The sequence below is a fragment of the Macaca mulatta genome, chromosome 2, assembly GCF_049350105.2.
Source record: "Macaca mulatta isolate MMU2019108-1 chromosome 2, T2T-MMU8v2.0, whole genome shotgun sequence".
In the NCBI taxonomy this organism is placed as follows: Eukaryota; Metazoa; Chordata; class Mammalia; order Primates; family Cercopithecidae; genus Macaca; species Macaca mulatta.
Genome location: NC_133407.1, coordinates 89,305,390 through 89,328,062, shown reverse-complemented (window position 1 = coordinate 89,328,062; position 22,673 = coordinate 89,305,390). Strand labels below are relative to the sequence as shown.

The 22,673-nt window shown below is 41.2% G+C and overlaps 1 pseudogene; it reads left to right on the top strand.

Annotated features, from left to right (window-relative positions):
• Positions 1 to 22,673, top strand: part of LOC100424931 (argininosuccinate synthase pseudogene) — a 57,937-nt pseudogene that overhangs the window by 624 nt on the left and 34,640 nt on the right.

The following is a 22,673-nucleotide window of genomic DNA, read 5'->3' as shown; positions in this document are numbered from 1 at the left end:
TCCAGTGGTCAGTTTTTGGGGTCATCCTAGTTCTCTGCAGCATCTGATACAGTTAATTACAGGTTCCTTCTGGAAACACCTTCTTCACTTGGTATCTGGGATGCTTGGTATCTACTGATTTTTCTCCTCCCTCACTGACTGCACCTTCTCAATCTCCTTGCTAATTCCTTTGCTATACCCATCTTCTGTCCTCTGAATACTGGAACACTCCACATTCAAACCCTACAGCTGTAATGTTGAAATAGATCCCTAATCTGACTGCCTCTTACACCTCCACTGCTGTTACCCTGGTCTAAACCATAATCTCTCCTGGTTATTGCAACAGCTTCCCAACTGGTCTTCCCACCCCTACCCTTCAATGTGTCCACAACACAGCAGCCACAGAGGTCCTTTGAGAACAGAAGATGGGCCATGTTACTCTGCGGCACAAAGTCGTCCAGTTGCTGTTTCATGGAGTCAAAGCCAAATTTCTGATGGTGGCATTCAAGGTCCCACTATATCTGGTCCCACTGCCCAGCGTCCACCCCCTCCCTTCCATCCACTTGCTTTCTCACTGCATTTCAGCACACAGCCTTTCTGCTGTTTCTTAAACACAATAGCCATTTCCTGTCTCGAGACCTTCCATATATGCATTGCTTCTGCTTGGAAAGCTGTTCCTCAAAATGTTTATATGGCTTGCGCCCTTTATCAGCTAGCTGTTGTTACAATAATGCTACACAACTGAAACATCCCCTCACCTTCTCAGAGAGGGCTGTCTATATAGAATGCAGCCCCCCATTCCCACTCCCAGCAGAGCTAAGACTCCCCATCTCACTTGGGTTTTCCTTTAGTTCTCGTCACTTTCTAATATGCTATATAATGTTCATCACTCATTTCCCCCTACATTGTAGCCTCCATGTTATTTACTGACATATCCCCAGCTCTTAAAAACAGTGCCTGATACTCCTTAGTGGACATGCATTAATTATTTGCTGAGTGAATATCAAATCTAAGAATGACAGTTTACAACCCAGAGTCTAGAATTTTGCTATGGAAGAATGGGCAATAATCAGAGCAGAGATGGAACTAAAGAAATAAGAGGCCATAGTTTTCCAAAGACCTGATATGTTGTGGATACTAAGGTGTTTGGGTTTTACCCTACAGGGAATGGAAAAGCAATGAATCTTTTAAGCGGTGAACTGTCATGATGGTGAATGTGCCTAAAATGGCTCTGGAAACATCGTGGAATAGAATAGGGTACAGCCTGGTGGCTCAGAGCCCAGGTGGCTGGCTGTGGGCAGTTGGACTGATGAGCAGGAAGCTTTACTTGAGTCTCTGAATTCAAGCTGTGTGAGCAGTTGCTAACTTTGCTCATCGGCCTACCTGACAAGGGCTCCCAGAGTGTGCCAGAAAGAAAATATGAAACTCTAACGTTGGGAAGGAAGCCCTCTTAGCCAGACTTCTTTCAACTGAGCCTCAGACTACCGGTATCACCTGAGTGTGTATTGTAAGAATAACAATCACTTACCCTTATATAGCCCAAAAGAGCTTAAAAAGGATTTTCCCAACCATTTCATCTAAGACTCAAAGATCCAAAGTACTCTAGCCAGTATGTTTAAGTATCTAGCCACTTCACTGGTTAAGAAAGGAAAGATCACTTATGTCCTGAAATACACTAGAACAATTTCTGTTGAATTGCTACGAAGATAGTTAAAATACACTGGGGCCTACTTTTATGTTTCTAACAAACACTGTATTAGACCTTAAATTTTCAGAGATCAAAGGTTAGTGTTATGTTCAACCTGCTACCGTGAGTTCTTTACAATCCATCAAATGACTCTGCTCTCCCCAGTTTAGTCACTTAAGTGGGTGAACAGGGACACACTAACAGGTAAAGTAGGTGCTTTCCCCAGTTACTTCTACATACAGTAAGAGATTATACTTTACTTCCCCCAACCACTGAGAAAGCATTCAGACTTATAAGTATATTTATAGGGCTACCAGGAGTTCCCCGTTAGTCCCCCGAACCTTTTACATACCCCTGAAAAGGTTTGTTTCTACATAAATAGTCTTTACTGCACGCCCATGCCCTTCTTTCTTGGCAGAAACCCAATTTGGTCATGCCTGTATTTGAATGTTACAGCCCAAGCAATTCATTTTATATAGATACACAGACTTTCATATCTGTAAGAGGCTTTAGATATTATCTAATGTGTCAAACCTGTTCATTTTCCTTATGAAAAAACTAAGGCTCAACAAGCAAAGGGTGGGAACAGGGAAAGAAAACTGATGCTTACTAAGCTACTGCTCTGATCTAGGCCTGGGGCAGGCAGAGCTCCATACACGACCGCCTTTGTTCCTCCCTGGGGCAACAAATCTTTGGCATAGTTGTATTAGTCAGGGTTTTGTAGAGAAACAGAATCTATAGGATATATATACAAGATTTACTTTAAGAAATTGTCTCATACAATTATGGAGGCTTGGCAAGTTCATAATCTACAGGGTGGCCATTAGGCTGGAGACCCAGGAAAACACTAATATTGCAGATCAAGTCCGAAGGCCATCTGCTATCAGAATTCCTTCCTGCTTGGGGAGAGCTATTCAGGCCATCAACTGATTGAATGAGGCTCACCCACATTATAGAGAGCAATCTGCTTTACTCAAAATCCACCAATTTAAATGTTAATCTCATCCAAAAACACCCTCACAGAAACATCCAGAATAATGTCCGACCAAATCTGAGTACCAATGACCAAGTTGAGACATAAAATTTATCATCACAGTAGATCATATAATTTTGCAAATGTAATTTTAAAACTGGGCCTCAGAAAGTCTGAATGACCTAGCCAAGGCCACCAGATGATTAGCTAAGACTAGAACTCAGGAGTTTTAAGTCCTTGAAGATCCTCTTTCTACTAAATTATGTTTTGTTCTCAAATGAAAATAACATTTTTGAGTACTTAACATCCTAACATTTGCCAGGCTCTGTGTTAAGCAACTTATATATAAGTTCCCATTTAATACAGCACCATCATATAGAAAAAGAAATGGAATCTTAGAAAGGTTGAAAAGAAGCCCAAAGTAGCAAACAAGGGCTGTAATTTGAATCTAGGTCTATGTGGTTCTAATACTTCCTGCCATCTGGCAGTTTTTAATGATATATTTCCTGCTATTTTTTTTTTCTTTTTTCTTTTTCTTTTCTTTGGTTTTTTTTTTTTTTTTTTTTTTTTTTTTTTGACAGGGTCTCACTCTGTTGCCCAGACTAGAGTGCAGTGGCATGATCATGGCTCACTGCAGCTTCAATCTCCTGGGCTCAAAGGATCCTCCCATCTCAGCCTCCCAAGTAGCTGGGACTGCAGACGTGAACCACCATGCCTGGCCTACTACTCATCTTTCTCTAAGTTTGGCAGGATGTAATTTCTTTCCAATTTTTTTTTTTCAATGACCTAGAGTCTTCCTCAACTAAGAACATTCCTTCAGTTCAAAGTGAGTTTCAAATATCAGATGTGCATATAAAATGAGGAAACTGATTGTAAAGAAATATATAGAAATATATACACTCTTCCACATCCATATGAGTATTGTGTCAAATCAAAAAGCTACCCCAGGCAACAATACACTCATTCCATTACTCAAAACTTTTCTATGGCTCCTCTTTTGAAATTGCCTTCAGGATCTGTATCCTTTGCTTTTCAAAAGTAGTTTTAATGTTAGCAAATGTTCGTTCTTTGATTTCATTTTTGGGAAACAGCCCAAAATCATTCGGTGCCAAATGTGGTAAAGGAGGCACATGATCAAGCTAATACAGATTAGATTGAGTTTTAAAATGAGGTGTGACTATGAAAGAATGAGTTATTTTCTTTGTGTAGCTGGAAAAGTGGCTTCAAAGATAAACCAGTCTCATTTTGAGCAATAATAACAAAGTTGGAATAAATGTTTAAGTTGGAGAGGTTGCTTTTCAAGTGACTACACAGAACAGATGATAATCTATCTGGTTTATCCTATTACTTTATGTTCACTCCAAATGTTAAAGTTGTTTTAAAAATAACATTTTTAGAAATGTTTTGGAATGAGATACTCGTACGTACTCTCACTGGTTGGCTTTGGCCAGATGAAGACCTAGACAACGATATGAGGGTTTATAATGTCTTTGTGGTTATAATTCAGAGAAAATGATTGAGAATTTTCCATTATTTTTTGAATCTTAATAATGCAAAGAGCTAATCAGACAAAGGGTTTTTCTTGGAAGTTTTCTCTACTTTTTCGCTAAGCACAAACAAAGGGCATGGGAGAACAGATCTCTCCCCAAAAAGAAACTAGAGAACTGCTGGTCTTTGAAAGTTTATAAAAAGAGAGTCTTCTCTGCTCCACAGCTGTCTTTCTTAATGTCCCCTCATAATACCCCTGTAATCCATACATGGAAATCCCCTTGGATTCCACACATAATTAACACTTGGCAGAAATAAGCAGTGTGAGCCTGAGGCTCTCTTCAATTACATTTAAGAAATTCAGATTTCCATGGGAGTGGTTAGGGGAGGGAGAATTTAGACCCCACCACTCTCACAATATTCCTAGTTGCAAGAATTTATAAAAATGTCTTCAGCCAATCCAAAGGTCTTTATTGAGCATCTGCTATGTGCAGGGCATTGTGTATGTGTTGAGGGAGCCACAAAGTGATGCCAGACAAAATTCCAACTCTTGCACATTTCACCAAAGTCACTCCAGGTCGTAAATTTGTGAAAAGGGGAAGAAATGGCTGACAAGTTGGAAGGGACAAAAAAGGCTTAACAGAGAGGTGAGAGATGAGCTGTACTGAAGCATGGTTGAGATACAGAGGGCTAAAGTTGGGGGAGGGCATCTTAGTCCAGAAGAATAACAAGACACCGGCGGTGGAAATGGAAAACGTGTAGTGAAGATAGCACATGGAGCCTGAAGGGGGAAGTCTTACAAGACAGGGTAAGCTTTGGGAAGCTGCAGAACTCTGTTTGATATTCAGCGTACATTCAGGGAGTTGAGTGCTTAGTTTTAAGCACTGTTTTGGCTGACCATGGGAATTTAAGAACTCTGGTTTTTTTAATGATATGTATTTAAGGTATATAGCATGATGTTTTGATATACTTAAATAGTGAAATGGGTACTATAGTTAAGAAAATTAACAAATCTACTCTCTTGTGTAATTTCTCTTTTTTTGTTGTTGGGTTTTTTTGTTTGTTTGTTTGCTTTGTTTTGTTTTGTTTCTTGAGACAGAGTCTCACTCAGCTGCCCAAGCTGGAGTGCAGTGGTATTGATCTAAGCTCATTGCAACCTCTGCCTCCTGGGTTCAAGTGATTCTCCTGCTTCAGCCTCCCAGTAGCTGGGACTACAGGTGCTTGCCACCACGCCCGGCTAATTTTTGTATTCTTAGTAGAGATGGTGTTTCACCATGTTGCCCAAGCCGGTCTCAAACTCCTGACCTCAAATGATCCAACCACCTCAGTCTCCCAAAGTGCTTGGAATACAGACATGAGCCACCGTGCCTGGCCTTGTTCTTGTTGTTGTTATAAGTGCACCAAAAATCTACTCCTTAGCAAATTTCCAGTACACAATGCAATATCATTACTGTAGTCCTCCTGTTGTATCTTAGACGTCTAGACTCACTCATCCTATGTATCTGCAACTTTGTACCCTTTGACTCTACATCTCCCCATTTCCTACCTCCTCCCTTACCCTCCTTCCCCCTAGCCCACCCTGGCAACCACTGTTTTCTCCTTTATGTCATTGACTTTTTTTTTAAGATTCCACATACAAGTGAGATGTAGTATTTTTCCTTCTCTTTCTGGCTTATTTCATTAGTGTAATGTCCTCTAGGCTCATCCATGTTGCCTTTTGATTTTTCAGTTTTCTCACTGAAATAAAGACAAGGTCATCGGTTGAGAATATGGATTGGGGAGTAAGTGTGGTGGCTGTCTAATTTGATTTTGAGTGGACAGTACTTGTGTATGGTATAAAATCCAAATGGTGAGGAAGGACAAAGAGACACATCTCTCTTCTGCCCCTGTCCACCAGCTGAGACCCTGTCCCCTTCCTGAGAACAACCAAGACTCCACCATCAAGCAGGTCTCTTCAAGCAAAGTGCCTAGGATACATAATTTAAGGAGGCAGGTCTCAGGTACTAACTCTCTGCTGGCATGACTCTGAGAGTGAGGGCCTCCTTAAATTCTGTACCACCCTCCCACCTCCCTCAACTCTGTAGTTCTGGCACAGTTAAAGAGGTAACCCTGGAACCATGCCTGGATCATACAGAGGTTCAAAAAATGTGTTTTTTTTGGGTCCTATCTGCCTCACAGGTATCTTTTGAGATGTACATAAGAAAAAAAAATAGATAAATGTGCTGGTGCAGTGCTATATAAACATGAGCTGATGCTAAATCACTATTGTAGTTATTCATTGCATTGCTGTCATTAGCAAAGATATGTGTGTGTATACAATGGATATTACGGCTGTTTGAAGAATTTGACTGAAATAATGTATATTGCCATGTTGAAAGTAGCCCTTTAGGATTGAATTTTTTCCTAAATACAAATTATAAACTTTGTTAAACAAACAAAAAAAAAGACAATGACCTGTGAGTGGAAGACTGGCATGAAGAAAGCATTGAGTTAACTGAGAAGAATGCGAAGAATCATTGAGGTACCTAGGCTTTCATCCTAGTCTGTCAGCTAAATGTTTACCCAGAACAGCAACTAAGAAAGTACTTAAACCTGCTCTTGTCTTAATCTTCACAGCATTTTACTTTTTCACGCATGGCTGTCATGTCTTTATTCTGCTTCTTTGTAATATTAAAAAATATTTTGCAGGAGCATTTTACCCAACCCCGTTACTGCCTTAGGTCAACACCTGAACTCACCTTAGGTCAGTTCCTCCTAGGGTACCTGGAGCCTGGCCATTTCTGGGTATGTCCCCTTGTGAGCTGTGTGCAAGGAGCCCCAGAGTTCTAGAATCCTACGGGTGTAGACTGGTCTCCTTAGGCCCAGTCCCATAAAAGAGAACATGAAGCTAGAGAAGTAAGCAGGTAGATCCCAGACCATGCCTACTCTGCTCAATAAATAGCAAAATAATAATAATAATAATAATAATGATTTATTTGAACATTGTAGATTTACTACCTCTTCTTTGCCAGTGTTTCATGAAATTTCCAGAGTAGAATACATGGCTTAAATAATATATTTCCTCCTCATTTATCAGACTTCTTGTACTCAGCATTGTTAATTATATTGTGGAGGGTGAGGAGCATGAAGCGTGGTGATATATTATGATCCAAATACCACACTAAATAAACATCTGGAAATGGATCATTTATAACACAACTGTTATAGGTTAGTGAGTATATTTTAGGGTAAACTGGGGAATACATATATAGTTTACAAAAAAAAACCCTTAAAATCATAAACAAATGACCTACTTGTACTTTTGTCCTCGTTTTCAGTAATAAGCCCTTTTCATGTGAATCCACAGTTGTCACTTACAAAGAAATGCTCTAAAGCTGAACTCTTTTATATTAGCATTATAATTTTAGACTGACTCCTGAGCTCCAAAACACTTAGAAACTTTTTACCGGCTCTGAAATAGATAGCAGGGTAATACTCATTTAATTCCTTTGCACAGTAATCTAATGGCTGAATATGCTTCAGAGATTCTTTTAGGGCTAGCAGGGGAATGAAATCAATCATAGTGCATAAATTATAAGAAAAGTGCTGTTGGTGTCAATTACCTAAGCTCTGTGAATGTAAGTCTTCTAATTTCCTGTTAAATCAGTAATGTTACCAATCTTACTCTATTATTTTAAATAGGACTGTAACTGCAGTTGCTGGGAGTTGAATGAGGGCAGACAAATGTGAATAGTTAATGAGTCTCAGCAACTAATAGCAAGCTGAAGGTGTCAATAACAGGGATATTATAACATGACTCTCAAAGCTCCATGCTGGTGTCTACAAAAGAAGGGTTCTTTCTTTCTCTCTCTCTCTCTCTCTCTCTCTCTCTCTCTCTCTCTCTCTCTTTCTTTCTTTCTTTCATTTGTGCCCCTATACCCTCCCTAAATCAATATAGTACACAGCAAATGCCAGGTGAATGTAAGTGTTCCTACTGCTAGAGTGAGTTCCTACCTTCCCCCAAAGATAATGGCCCTGAGTTGGTACAGGAAGTCTTGGCTGCACTTTCCCTAGTAATCTACCCACCCCCACTGCTAGCGGCTGCATTTCACTGACTCATAGTTTCCAAGTATGATCAGCATGCTAACAGGAAAGATACAGTCACTGGGCAAAGCAGCAGCCCCGAAGCGCTGGCCAAGGCCTATCCAATAACTGTCACCATTGATGGCAAAAAGGAAATAAGGACCACAACAACAGCAATGACACAAAAACCTAGAGTACAGGAACATTTTAGGAATCAAACCCCTGCTGTTTGTCGTTTCCTCAGCACACCCCGTGCTTCCCAGTACACAACACACTGGATGGGGGAGTGGGGTTTTATTTACCATTTGGCTATCAGTTCACGTCCTATTCTCTAAAAATAATAAAATCAGCCAATGGCATTTCACACTGAATAATATTACAGGAATCAAACTGACTGGGAGCCACAGTTATGCTGAAGTTTAGCTAGTCCTGGATTTGAGTCCGGGGGTATCAAATACTGTATGATCAGGGTAGGTTTTGCAGTGCGTTGCAGACTTCCTCCTGTTACGAAACATTCTCACAAATGGCACACAGACTACCCTATTCAGCCAGTACTTAAACAGGAAACCATTCCGCCCTTCTGCTTTCCTTGGTAAAGCCTTATCTTCAAGTCAAAGAAATGTAACTTTCTAAATCGCCTCCATTCTTTTTTAGTTTGCATTCTTTTGTTTGTCAGCATCTTGCAAATTTGCAGGTATCTACAGTTCCCTAACCCCATTCTCAAGTGCCCTATTACCCCAATTTCATTCTCAGAATACTTGATGAATGAAGAATCCTATGACAAAGGATAACTATTATTAAGTCAATTGCCAACCCGTTAGATGAACCAAATAGCTAAATTCTAAATAGATTTGAATAACTGGTGAAGAGCTCGAGCAAAGTCAGGTCTTCAAGTTATATTTAGTCACTTGATCAGTTCTCTAATTGCCTAATAGGCATTCTCAGAAGAGAAGTTTGCTTTAGCACTATGACATTTAAATGTAAAACAGAATAAATCAATAGATACATGGAATGGAACAGAGTAGAATAGGAAGAAAGCTGCCCACATCAACTCTAATACAACTTGTCACTATGGGAACATTTGTTAGAACTGAAGAAGATTAAGGCCAAGGAAACTGGCAGCTCTCCCAGTACAGATTTCCTAGGCTAAGAAAAGGCCACAGTGACTGGGCGTGGTGGCTCACGCCTGTAATCCCAGCACTTCGGGAGGTCGAGGCGGGCTGATCTCCTGAGGTCGGGAGATGGAGACCATCCTGGCTAACACAGTGAAACCCCATCTCTACTAAAAATACAAAAAATAAACCAGGCGTGGTGGCGGGCGCCTGTAGTCCCAGCTACTCGGGAGGCTGAGGCAGGAGAATGGTGTGAACCCAGGAGGTGGAGTTTGCAGTGAGCTGAGATAGTGCCACTGCACTCCAGCCTGGGCGACAGAGTGAGACTCCGTCTCAAAAAAAAAAAAAAAAAAAAGAAAAGAAAAGGCCACAGTGATCCTATATGTGGCCCCAGTCTGTCTTGAATCATGAGTAAGGACACTGCCGTAAATTAGGCTGAAACATTTATAATATGATACTCATTTGACTGTATGAGGATTAGAGGGAAACTTTGAGGAACAAACTCAATTTGCACAGATGGAATCTGCATCACAGTGAGATCCAGGGGCTGTAGAAGTTGCAGAACTCATTAATAACGGACTAGGGTCAGGATCCCCTAGTCTGGAAGCTCTGGAATGTTCCACTGCCAGTCTAGCTATATCTGGTTTACCTTACAGATTATAAGGTACTTAAATGCTGATTATCTATTTTCAACCTCTGTGACTGTAAATGAGATTAGAAAGTTTGTCTGATGGGAAATTCAATGGTGCATCATGTGATACTGAGGGAAGGAATGTACTTACGATAAAATCCTTCCGACACAAATAACTCTGCAAAGGTATTGAAGAGTACCGGGTCTGCACACATTGTGATGTTATTATTAGCCAAGACTCTAGTTATGTTTATATATCCAGTCAGGTGCAAGGGGGAAAAAAAAAACCACTAAATTCTTCACGAAATATTTATGTAGTGCATAGTCTTTCACTCAGAAATTATTTCTTGTTTTAATACAAAACTGTCCATTTTTATGAAATGATCATTTCAGAAACATACCTTATCAGGGAATGTTGTAAGACTTTCCAACATCAAAAAATGCTCTGGTAGAATCATCATGGGCATTTTGAGTGGGATAAAAAAGTCATAAATTCAAAAGCACTGTACTTACCATCAGCAATTATTATTGTTGCTGTCACTGCTATTATCCTCTTCTGCCAGAAGGATCCTATGAAAGTTATTCAAAAATTTTGGGTGGAGTGAACAGGTCTCAGATGATAGTAGCCTAGTTCAAAGTCTGAAGGTTGTGTGAGCTGTCGCTTTAATTTAAAAAGAGAGAAAAGGAAAAGGGTGAGGTGGACAGGAGGAGAGGCTGGTTACTGTGAACTGCTTTACTGCTAGAAACTCAGCCACCTTTGCCTAGGCACAGCTTGTCCTGTTGTGGGCCTTCCCCACTATTGGCCAGAAATATGAAGATACAGCTGTAAAGAATGATGAGCTTTACTAGCCATCATTTATCATGTGCTTGCCACATGCCAAATCCTGGGCTGAGCACTCTGTATAGGGTACCACCTTTTTCCTTCCAGCAACTCTTACAGTCGGTCCTATTATTATTCCCGTCTTATAGATGGAGCATCTGAGGCTTAGAGAGGTGAGGCAACTTGCCCAGGGCACACGGAGAGCGGATTTAAAGGTAATGCCCAGGTGGTCCAATCTGCTTACTAAACAGTCTCCTAGAGACTAGTGGAAGTCAAAGGATACGGCCTTGAAAAAATAGTGATTTGGGTTGTTGTTTTCTCAATGTAAGGAAGGGTGATTAGATTATGTAACCATCTGCTTCATCGATGGGACTTGCAGTTGGAAAGTTTAATTCTATTATTTGGTATAATGCTAGCCACTGAAACAAATCTCCAAACCCCAATGAATACAGTAAAAGCTTATTTCTCGGCAGGGCACAGGGGCTCACACCTGTAATCCCAGCTCTTTGGGAGGTCGAGGCGGGTGGATCACGAGGTCAGGAGTTCGAGACCGGCTTGGCCAACATAGTAAAACCCCATCTCTACTAAAAATACAAAAATTAGTGAGGCATGGTGGCACGCACCTGTAGTCCCAGCTACTTGGGAGGCTGAGACAGGAGAATCACTTGGTTGTGGTGAGGTGAGATCGTGCCGCTGCACTCCAGCCTGGGGAACAGAGTGAGACTCCCTCTCAAAACAAACAAACGCACAAACAAGTTTATTTCTCACTCACATCACACTCCTGTGTAGATCAGCAACTCTGCTCTTCACAGTCATTCAGTAACCCAGGGTCCTTCCGTCTCATAGCTCTGCCCTCCTCTAGATCCATGGAGTCCTCTGAGTTCAGAGGTTGGACAAGAAAAGAGAGTGAGAAAGGCACATGGGGGTTTTACAGGCAAGGCCTGTTCGTATTCCACCGGCCCAATTTCAGTCACATAATCACACCCAACTACTGGGAAATGCAATCTAGCCGTGGCCTCAAAAAAGCAGAGAACATGGACACTGGAGAGAATCTGCAGCCTTTGCCTCAGGAAGCAATATCTTCATTGAACCCTTTATTTAATTCCTTATTTCTCTGCTGCCCAGCAATTATTTTTTCAAATGGTTTTAAGGAATACCATCTGCAGAAGATTTCTTGAAGTATGCACAATTCACTTATTTCCACATAGTCCAGTGTGTACGTGGGCCCATTGTTTTGCTCCCACGCTCAATATCCTGGAAATGCCTTTTCTGATTTGCATTCGTTGTTTGTGCCTTTGACTTGCACTGAGGCATATGAGACACAGTCACGTGAAATTCACTGTGATCTCTACTAAAAGGATTTTATCAAGGAAGAAACTTCTCTCAGGCTTTAGTATGAGTGCAAACTGTTTCTCTTGAATTGTTTTTTTTTTTTTTAATCTGACAAACATTCTGAATCTTATAATAGATCACATTTTTCCCTTTGCTGGGGCCACTAAAAACTCTGAGCCAAATTTTACATTCTTCTCCAAACACAGAACAAGGGCTTCATAATATTTATTTCTGTATATCAGTTTTACCTATCTGTATTATTTTTCTTTCAAAAACAAAACAATTTTGCCCTCACTTGAATTGTTTCTAATGTTATTTTATATTTTTGTATTTTGTATATAGAGAGAGAACCTCAAAAACCATTGAGGCACAAGACGGATAAAAATAAATAATCTTGAGCTTGCAGTGAGCCGAGATCGCGCCACTGCACTCCAGCCTGGGCGACAGAGCAAGACTCTGTCTCAATAAATAAATAAATAAATAAACTCATAGTGGTTACTAGAGTTGGGGCAGGGTGGGGGAGGGGTAGCCGAAGGTTGGTTAAGGAATGCAAAAGTATGGTTAGATAGGAGTAAGTTCTAGTGCTCATACAGCACTAGAGAGTGACTATAGTTAACAACAACAGGCCGGGCGCGGTGGCTCAATCCTGTAATCCCAGCACTTTGGGAGGCCGAGATGGGCGGATCACGAGGTCAGGAGATTGAGACCATCCTGGCTAACACAGTGAAACCCCGTCTCTACTAAAAAAAATAACAAAAAACTAGCCGGGCGAGGTGGCGGGTGCCTGTAGTCCCAGCTACTCGGGAGGCTGAGGCAGGAGAATGGCGTAAACCCAGGAGGCGGAGCTTGCAGTGAGCTGAGACCTGGCCACTGCACTCCAGCCTGGGCGACAGAGCGAGACTCCGTCTCAAAAAAAAAAAAAAAAAAAAATTTATGGCATATTTTCAGGCCAGGTGCGGTGGTTCATGCCTGTAATCCCAGCACTTTGGGAGGCTGAGACGGGTGGATCACGAGGTCAGGAGTTCGAGACCAGCCTGTCCAACATGGTGAAACCCCGTCTCTACTAAAAATATAAAAATTAGCTGGGCATGTTGGCGCATGCCTGTAGTTTCAGCTACTTGGGAGGCTGAGGCAGGAAAATCGCTTGAACCCAGGAGGCGGAGGTTGCAGTGAGCCGAAATTATGCCACTGCACTTCAGCCTGGGCAACAGAGTGAGACTCCTTCTCAAAACAAAAAAAATTATGGCATATTTTCAAATAACTAGAAAATCAGATTTTTAATGTTCCCAACACAAAGAAATGATAAATGTTTGAGGTAATGGTTATGCTAATTACCCTGATCTGATCATTACACATTGTATCCATGTATCCAAATAAATATGTACAATTATTGTGTCAGTTAAAAATAATAATGAAAGCAAAAAATAAAAATTAATTAACACAAAATGGAATAATCTCATGCACTGTGGGGTAGCACACATGAATTTGATCATATTTACAATTTGGAATCTATGCCAAATGCCATCTCAGTTATGAGGGTTATTCAGAAAGACAAATGGGATAGATACTCCCCAGCTGTCATGCTGCTTTAGTGCACAGGAAACCCTGTGAGCAGCTGACCTTCCAAGCTGATCTCAGGCCTGTGGTATTCTTGGTGGTCCTGTCCCAGTATCTTAGAGGTGAAAAGTGCTGGGTGTAGCATGTGTGACAAAACAGCTCTCTCAGTTAGGGCCTTTGCTTAATGAGGAGCTGTGAATACAGAGGACCTGTGGGGATACTTTAGGAATTAACCATGTGCTCACATTGCAGATCTACTGCAGCTAACTAGCTGAGTGACCTTGAGCAAGGTACTTAACCTCTCTGGGCCTCTCATGTCCTTATATGTAAAATAAAGACATTGGGCCATTGGGCTAGATAATCTCTAAAACATCTTCCAGCACAATAAATGTGTGATACATTCTTTATACAAATTAAAATATAATTTTAAAAGTTCCCCCAAGTGTTTTAGAAATAAATAGGCCGGGCACAGTGGCTCACACCTATAATCCCAGCACTTTGGGAGGCCGAGAAGGGCAGATCACGAGGTCAAGAGATCGAGACCATCCTGGCTAACACAGTGAAACCCCGTCTCTATTAAAAAATACAAAAAAAATAGCTGCGCATGGTGGCACACGCCTGTAGTCCCAGATGCTCAGGAGGCTGAGGTAGGAGAATGACTTGAACCCAGGAGGTGGAGGTTGCTGTGAACTGAGATCGCACCACTGCACTCCAGCCTGGGCGACAGAGCGAGACTCCATCTCAAAAAAATAAAATAAAATAAAATAAAATAAATAAATAACTATAGGCCAGGAGCAGTGGCTCATGCCTGTAATCCTAGCACTTTGGAAGGCTGAGGCAGGTGGATCACCTGAGGTCAGAAGTTCGAGATCAGCCTGACCAACATGGAGAAACCCTGTCTCTACTAAAAATACAAAATTAGTCGGGCGTGGTGGCACGTGCCTGTAATCCTATCTACTTGGGAGGCTGAGGCAGGAGAATCGCTTGAACCCAAGAAGCGGAGGTTGCATTGAGTCAAGATCGCGCCATGGCACTCCAGCCTGGGCAACAAGAGCAAAACTCCGTCTCAAAAAAAAAGAAAGAAAGAAAAAAGAAAAAGAAATAAATGACTATGCCTAGAGAAAAAGATCTAGTGGGCAAACTACAAATGGGTAAATCAGGCTAGTAGCAAACGTATTCAGGAACCACCGTGATAAAATGTGGCTGCTTATCTTTCCCGTTTGAACAGGAGGTCACAGTTTTGCTATACAGAGTTGAAAGGTTGTATCGACAGGATGTGTTCATTTGAGTTAGAATTTATCTGGGGCACCTGGACAGTTAATCCATCTCTGGGCTTCAGGAATCCGATACTACCCTAAGAACACTGTTGTAGAATGTATACAGCATTCTGGACATGGAAACTGGCTTGCTCCATTGGTGGTGGGGCATGGAGAGGTTCCTGTCAGCCCAGCACATCCTCAGGAACTATACCAGTTTCCTTATTGCCCAAGCCGATATCTACAATGCAAAGCATCTTTCAACTGTAATTTAGGAGGACTATGAGCTGGCCACCTGAATTTTTGCTTGCAGTTCAGAACTATTGCTAAAAATGCATTTTATGGTGAAACAAGGGATTAGCTAATCTTTCAGGCTAACAGAGGGCCAGCTACAAATGTTTCCTGTGTGTATTGTAAAACTCTGAGATAACAGAGAAGTTGCTCATTGCCCTCTGAATTTCCCTTCCCCCAGGACCTCCACTGGTCACACAAGCCATTATCTGAGGCAAGCTGACCAGAGCATGATGCTATAACTTTTTTTTGGTTCATACTTCCAAATTAAATCTGGTTAGAAAAATAAATGACTAGAAAGTATTTAAATCTTGTCTTGAATCCTGGAGGAATTTGCTTATTTTTCTTCATCTGTTGGCTAGTCTTTTATAAAAATATATATATATTTTTTATTTTTTTTGAAATGGAGTTTCGCATTTGTTGCCCAGGTTGGAGTGCAATGGTGCGATCTCAGCTCAGCACAACCTCTGCCTCCCGAGTTCAAGTGATTCTCTTGCCTCAGCCTCCCGGTAGCTGGGACCACAGGTGCCCGCCACTACACCTAGCTAATTTTGTATTTTTAGTCTCAAACTCCTGACCTCAGATGATCTGCCCACCTTGTCCTCCCAAAGTGCTGGGATTACAGGCGTGAGCCATTGCACCCGGCCAGTCTTATTTTTTATTAACAACCTCATTCTCTGGATATTCTGGAGACAAAAGCAAAACACCCAAGAAAATGGGCACTTAGACAATAAGAACTCAGACCCCTGTGGTGTGATACAAATGTACTCACTAAGAGAGCACAGGCTGCCACCCTGAAGTTTCACACATATGGCCAAGACCAAGGGTCCACTTTGATGACTAAATGGTAATACTATTGTCTTTGAATCATAGTATATGCATTTAATATTCTCTTGGGCCTTACTTAAAAGAGTAAATTTTTTTTTTTTTTTTTTTTTTTTAGGGTGAAGGCATGGGAATTTCCCAACCACATTGTTCCACTTCATAATTCATATCTTCTTCTTTCTCTTCTCATTTTATTTTCACTGCAGACCAGAGTGAAGACAAATATGTATTATTTGGTAGCTTATGAACAGCAAGGAAAAACTGACTGGCAACCACCATAGCAAGGCATGAAACCATAACCACTAGGACCCTCACATTTACATGTTACTGACTAGCAAATGTCTAGGCCTAAAAAATCTGCCCTCTTATAGCTATGTTTTATTATTATGTAAACATGGCTACAAGTTTTCTGACATAAAATAGTAGATGACTCAGTGTCTTCAAATGATTAATTGCTGGGTTTTTTTGCCTGACCTCTGTCTTCATTTCTTCAATAATAAATCTATTGTCATGCTTGAATTAGGGAAGACTGAAGCACCCAAACGCTGGGCCTGAAAATGCACTCGCTCTCTCCAACAGCACGAGGGTGTTTCTCATTAGTTTCATAAGTGCCAAGAAAATTTCAAAATGATACCAAACAAGAATATTTTAAATTTTATCACATTACCAGCTAAGAAATCTGTAAGCACATTGTTAATTCACTTAGATTCATCACACAGCAAAGCAAATATGGCATTTCAAAACTGAGAAAGTTAAAGCCTCCTATGAGAAGTCTATAGCCACTGTTTCTTGAGTCCTGTGTACGTATCTCATTGGTTAAGTCAGATTCCTCCCAGAGCACATCTCTCATCAAGGTTTCTGTTTATTTCCATTCTGGTTTGTGTTTTTGTGGAGCCATGTCTGTCCGTAGCCAAGACACAGAGGGCTAGGCTGGTTGTAACACAAATCAGAAATTTCTGCCTTGCAGCTGCCTGGGGAAGTAACAGTTAATTGAGCATGGGAGCTGTGTGTAGACCCTCAAGACTAACAGTTAAGAGGCAAGTTTTCAGTAAAAATGTTTAGAAGCTGCATACCACACAGCTGGAAATGAAGGGCAGAGCTGTTTTCTGGGGAATTTGAATTATGTGTACATCCAATCGAGAACAATAAATGAATTTGTGTCCAGCAATAATAATCCCTCAGTTATAGATAGACTTACCGTTTATGCAGCACTTCCTATGAATTCTCTCTCACTGAGCCTCGTAACAGTTCTTTGCAAACAAGGCTGTTAATTGCAAGCCATTTTATTTTATTTTATTTTATTTATTTTGAGAAGGACTCTAGCTCTGTCGCCCAGGCTGGAGTGCAGTGGCGTAATCTTGGCTAACTGCAACCTCCGCCTCGTGGGTTCAAGCAATTCTCCTGCCTCAGCCTCCAGCGTAGCTAGAATTACAGGCATGTGCCACCATGCCCAGCTAATTTTTGTATTTTTAGTAGAGATGGGTTTTCACCACGTTGGCCAGGCTGGTCTTGAACTTCTGACCTCAGGTGATCCACCCGCCTCGGCCTCCCAAAGTGCTAGGATTACAGGCATGAGCCTCCATGCCCAGTCATAATGTCATTTTGGAGATAAGAACTCCAAGGCTGCAGGAGATGAAATAGTTGGTTCCCTTTTGAACTAGATGTGAGTGGCAAGTTGGGGCTCACATTCAGGTTTTCTGAGGGTATGTTTTACTAAGCAGGCTGCCTCTGTCCTCAAATCCAGGCACTTGATTAAGGAATTCACCCCCTTAACCGGCTTTCCATTTGTCAAAGTGAGAGTCCTATTAATCTAATATTGGACTTCTGTTAGTCCATTTCCATTGTACTGAAACACAAAAGACAAATTCCCATCATTAAGGAAGTTGTAACAAAGGGGATATTTATGTCTCTCTCCCACTCCTGCTTTGTATTCTCCTTTCATTTTTTTCATTGCTTTTGTAATTCAGATTGTATTAGAAATTAGAGGAAGGTTGAAACTAGGTATATGGAGACCAAGGTGTGGAAGATGGAATTCATCTTCTTTTCTCCAGGTTTTTTGAGTGGAAGTTCTGACAATAGGAACAGTTGTGTCACTGCATTCTATGCAGTGTCATTTTATTTTCCTGAAAACATTTGTCCTTGCTACAAGTAGATTAGAGGTTAGAATGCAGGATTGGCAAGCAGGATTTGTGGTTTCTATTATTAGCCCTGCCACAATTTTATTGCACAAGGGTGAGTCCTAAGCAGTGTGGTTTATTGGAGAGAGAACTTGATTGGAACTGGCTGTCCTGTGAATGAGTGATACGAGCACCATAGATGAGCATCAGCCGAGAGGAAGGGTTCAGACTAGTGTGAGCCCCTCCATCACCAAATGCAAGTGTCGCTATGACTAATGTATGTGATTCACTACTCTGCAGGAGGATCTGCAGGGGGATCCCATCGGGCCTCTTTTCACAACTTCCTGCAATGGGAACAGAAGCCACTCTTTTAGAAGGATTCAGCAAAAGGAAGGATGAGGACCTTGAGTTGTTGAGGTTGTTTTGCTTTGTTTTGTTGTGTTTTTGAGGTAGAGTATCACTCTGTCATCCAGGCTGGAGTGCAGTGGAGCAATCTTGGCTCACTGCAACCTCCACCTCCCAGGTTCAATTGATTCTCATACCTCAGCCACCCAAGTAGCTGGGATTATAGATGTGCGCCACCATGCCCGGCTAATTTTTGTATTTTTAGTAGAGATGAGGTTTTACCGTGTTGGTCAGGCTGGCCTCAAACTCCTGACCTCAAGTGATCTGCCCGCCACAGCCTCCCAAAGCGTTGAGATTACAGGCGTGAGCCACTGCGCCCGGCCACCCTTGAGTATTTCATTCTGTATATGTTTCAGGGTCTGTGTACAGACCTACAGGTCTCCACTTAATGAGAATGAGAGAGAGAAACAGGGAGAGAAGTAGGTCAAAAGAACAGTACATTATTTGAAGAAGTAGGGATGGAGTGGGGTAATATGTTTTTGGATGATTACTGCTGTTTCCTTGACTTTAGATAACATGATTCAGACTGGGCCAAAGAGTTTAGAAAGCAAAGGGGAGAAAAAAATTATTGTGTACCCTCTAACTCCAAAAGAGACCTATAGTAGCCTTCTGAGCTTAAAGGAATGAACTGAATCCAATATGTTCAAAAGACATTGGGTCAGCCTTGCACTGTTCCCAGATAACATAGACCCAAGACCTCTCAGTACTGTTCAGCATACCTGAAGACACCTATGCTCAAGTCTAATCCAATCTAGGACCTAACAGTACCTCAGCCTGGAGAGACAAATAACTTTGGCCCTGGATTCTGAGTCTCAGCATCTACGACTTTACTTTCCTAGCCCCAAGCCATCTTTATTAGATAATTGTGCTTTTGCCTTCTTCTCCATCAATGAAACCCTATGTAACCTAACCTAGTCCTTCTGGAAATACATGCGATAAACTTGAGTTAATTCATTTATTCCATCATTTATCCACTCAAGATATATGTATGCATGCTTATTATGTGCCAAACACTGTGCTATGCCTGTGGATAGAGTGGCAGCAACAAAAGCCAATAAGACAAAAATGCATGATCTTTGCCTGATGGGAGACAGGGCCAAAAAAATTTACACATATAGGGTATATAATTACAACTTGAGGGAAGTGCTGGGAAGGAAAGGGCAGGCTGCCATATGAGCATTAAAGCCCCAGGCAGGTGGTGGAGGACGTGACATCTGAAGATAAATACCCTGAATGCCAACCACCCGCCATCCTGGGCTTCTGGACGTGGCCCACCCTCAGTGTCCCCATTCCCTCCCACTCCTAAGAAGTTCCTTCTAGAACATCCGCTGGGCCACGTCCCTGGAAAATGCTGGCCCTGTCTTCATTACAGCCCGCCCCAGCTCCCTCAGACCACAGTGACCTCATCTGAACTCAATTATGAAATTCTGACACTTAGACTTTAGCAACTGGCCCTACCACAAGAAAAAGTTTTCATTCTTTTTTCAAGATAAATTTTAAAGCAAAACTAATCCCAAGTCGGTGGAACAGAACAGATCTGTCTGAGGACAAGGGGAGCACCCTGAGGCAGCACAGGGCTGGCGGCTTGGTGGCTTCCCCTCTCCTCTCTGCCCTTTGAGATGGAGTGTGGGACAGGCGGAAAGCACTACTCTCCAGGTCAGGAGACATGCCCCCTGGCTTGTCCACTAAACTTGGCAGCTGTATCCATCTCTAGGGGTCCCTGAGGAGGTTTGATTTGCTTAGGTTTGAGGTGAGTGTGTCTGTTGCACACATTTACTGGTTCTTTTTAAAAGCTGAAAATTGAACAATTTGTTTTTTAGGCTGCATCAAAATGTCACTTCTCTGTCAAAATGACTACATCTCAATGCCATGTCCACTTTGTGTGACAGCCCAGCACCCTATCACTCTAAGCCATCACTCTGGTTCTTGGGTAACAAGCTGGGTAACCCAATAGCAAAGGATCAGGGCTAAATATAGAAGGACATAGTTGTAGAAAGGGAGAGAGTCCTGAGATTTTGTGTTTAGCTGTGATACATTTTTTCTTGATTTTTCTTGTTGGTATTAATGACATTCTATTCCATTGAAATTAATATTTAATGAACAATAATAATGGGCCAGGCACTTGGCTAGGATCTGGGAATAAAATGATAAATAAGATTTCCCAAGCCTCAAAGAGCTTAGAACCACCCAGAGAAAATACAATTAAGTATATAATTACAATAGGGTATCTTCAATCTCAAAGGTAGAATCCCTAAGGGGCCTCCATCCCAGATATGGGACATAGAGAAGAGCTTATCTTAGAAGAAGGGATCTCAGTTAAAGCTGCTGCTATCTACTTACTTTTTCTTTTTAATGGCAGTTGAATGGCATGAAGTTAATGGTTCATAATTTATTCAAACATTCTTCAGTTGTGAAAAATTTAGACTTTTGTGCTCAGGCTCTCTCGCTCTCTTTTTCTCACTGTTCTATTGTAAATAATACTGTCATTAGACAGCCCTAGCAAGTCATTTGTCACTCTAGTGGGCCTCATTGTTACCTATCAAATGAGTTAGGCTGATGTAGTTTAAGAGAACTCATTCATCTCTAAACCTCTATGAAATGCAACCTTACGTAGACGACTTCACTTTCCAGATTGTAAACAGGCAAAAATACACATCTGTGGACCACTTCTCTCTGACAGACAGCCTGTAATTTTTACATATTTCTTCCTTCCAATAACAGTATATATGGAGACTGAATTGCAGTTTTCATTTAAATAAAGCATAATTATAATAGTAAATCTTCACATGGTTTCATGAAACAAAAACATATAATGCATTCTAAGATCAAATATAAATTATTTGGAATTAGCTGCATTTTTAAAAGTATCTGTGCCATTGTTCCTTGAGTAGAAATGGTTTGGTTATTATCTGTGGTTTTTATTATGTATGTTTTTTCTCCACTGGGACATATAGTAATTGAAAGTTGAGTGCAGACTTTACAATTATGTTTTTGAATTGATCAAATCATCTTAGAGTTGCTTTGTAAAGCTTAATTAATGCTTTTTAAATGCTTTAAGATCTTATTAAAGGCATCAAAAGAAAGTTTTATTCTGAATTCTGAAATATTAGACTTCCACATTATATCTACAAAGAATATGAGGTTTCTTTTATGTCAAAATCTGCTAAAGCAAAGTAGAGAAGGAAAGAATTGAGGAAATGATATTCTCCAAAATAAAACATAAATGATGACATTCCACTCTGCTCTTTTGTGCAATGCATTGCCTAGGAGAATCATTTCAAACTTCAAAGCTCTTGTAATTTACATCTTAGAATTTTTAATGCCTAGATTCATTGTGTGCCACACTTACCGAAAGATGACCTCCAATATTCAGTCAGAGAAGTTTTCTGTGCAATTTACTCTATGCCTGTAAGCATTTAAAAACAAAACAAAACAAAACAAAAAAACTAAAATACGCTATTCCTGGTCGGGTGCAGTGGCTCAAGCCTGTAATCCCAGCACTTTGAGAGGCTGAGGTGGGTAGATCACCTGAGGTCAGGAGTTCGAGACCAGCCTTGTCAACATGGTGAAACCCCATCTCTACTAAAAAATACAAAAAAAAAAAAAATTTTAGCTGGGCATGATGATGCATATCTGTAGTCCCAGCTACTCAGGAAGCTGAGATAGGAGAATTGCTGGAACCCAGGAGGCGGAGGTTGCAGTGAGCTGAGATCATGACAATGCACTCCAGCCTGGGCGAAAGAGTGAGACCCCATCTCAAAAAAAAAAAAAAAAAAAAAAAAAGATTCATTTTTAATCCCAGCACTTTGGGAGACCTAGGTGGGCAGATCACCTGAGTTCAGGAGTTCGAGACCAACTAGATAATATGGTGAAACCTCATCTCTACTAAAAATACAAAAATTAGCTGGGTGTGGTGGCGGGCGCCTGTAATCTCAGCTACTTTAGAGGCTGAGTCAGGAGAATTGCTTGAACCTGGGAGGAGGAGGTTACAGTGAGCTGAGATTGCACCACTGCACTCCAGCCTGGGTAACAAAGCGAGTTGTTCTGAGTAGTGGCTGTGTGGGTGTATGCAATTGCCAAAGTTCTTCAAAATGAACCCTTAAGGAGCCGGGCACGGTGGCTCAAGCCTGTAATCCCA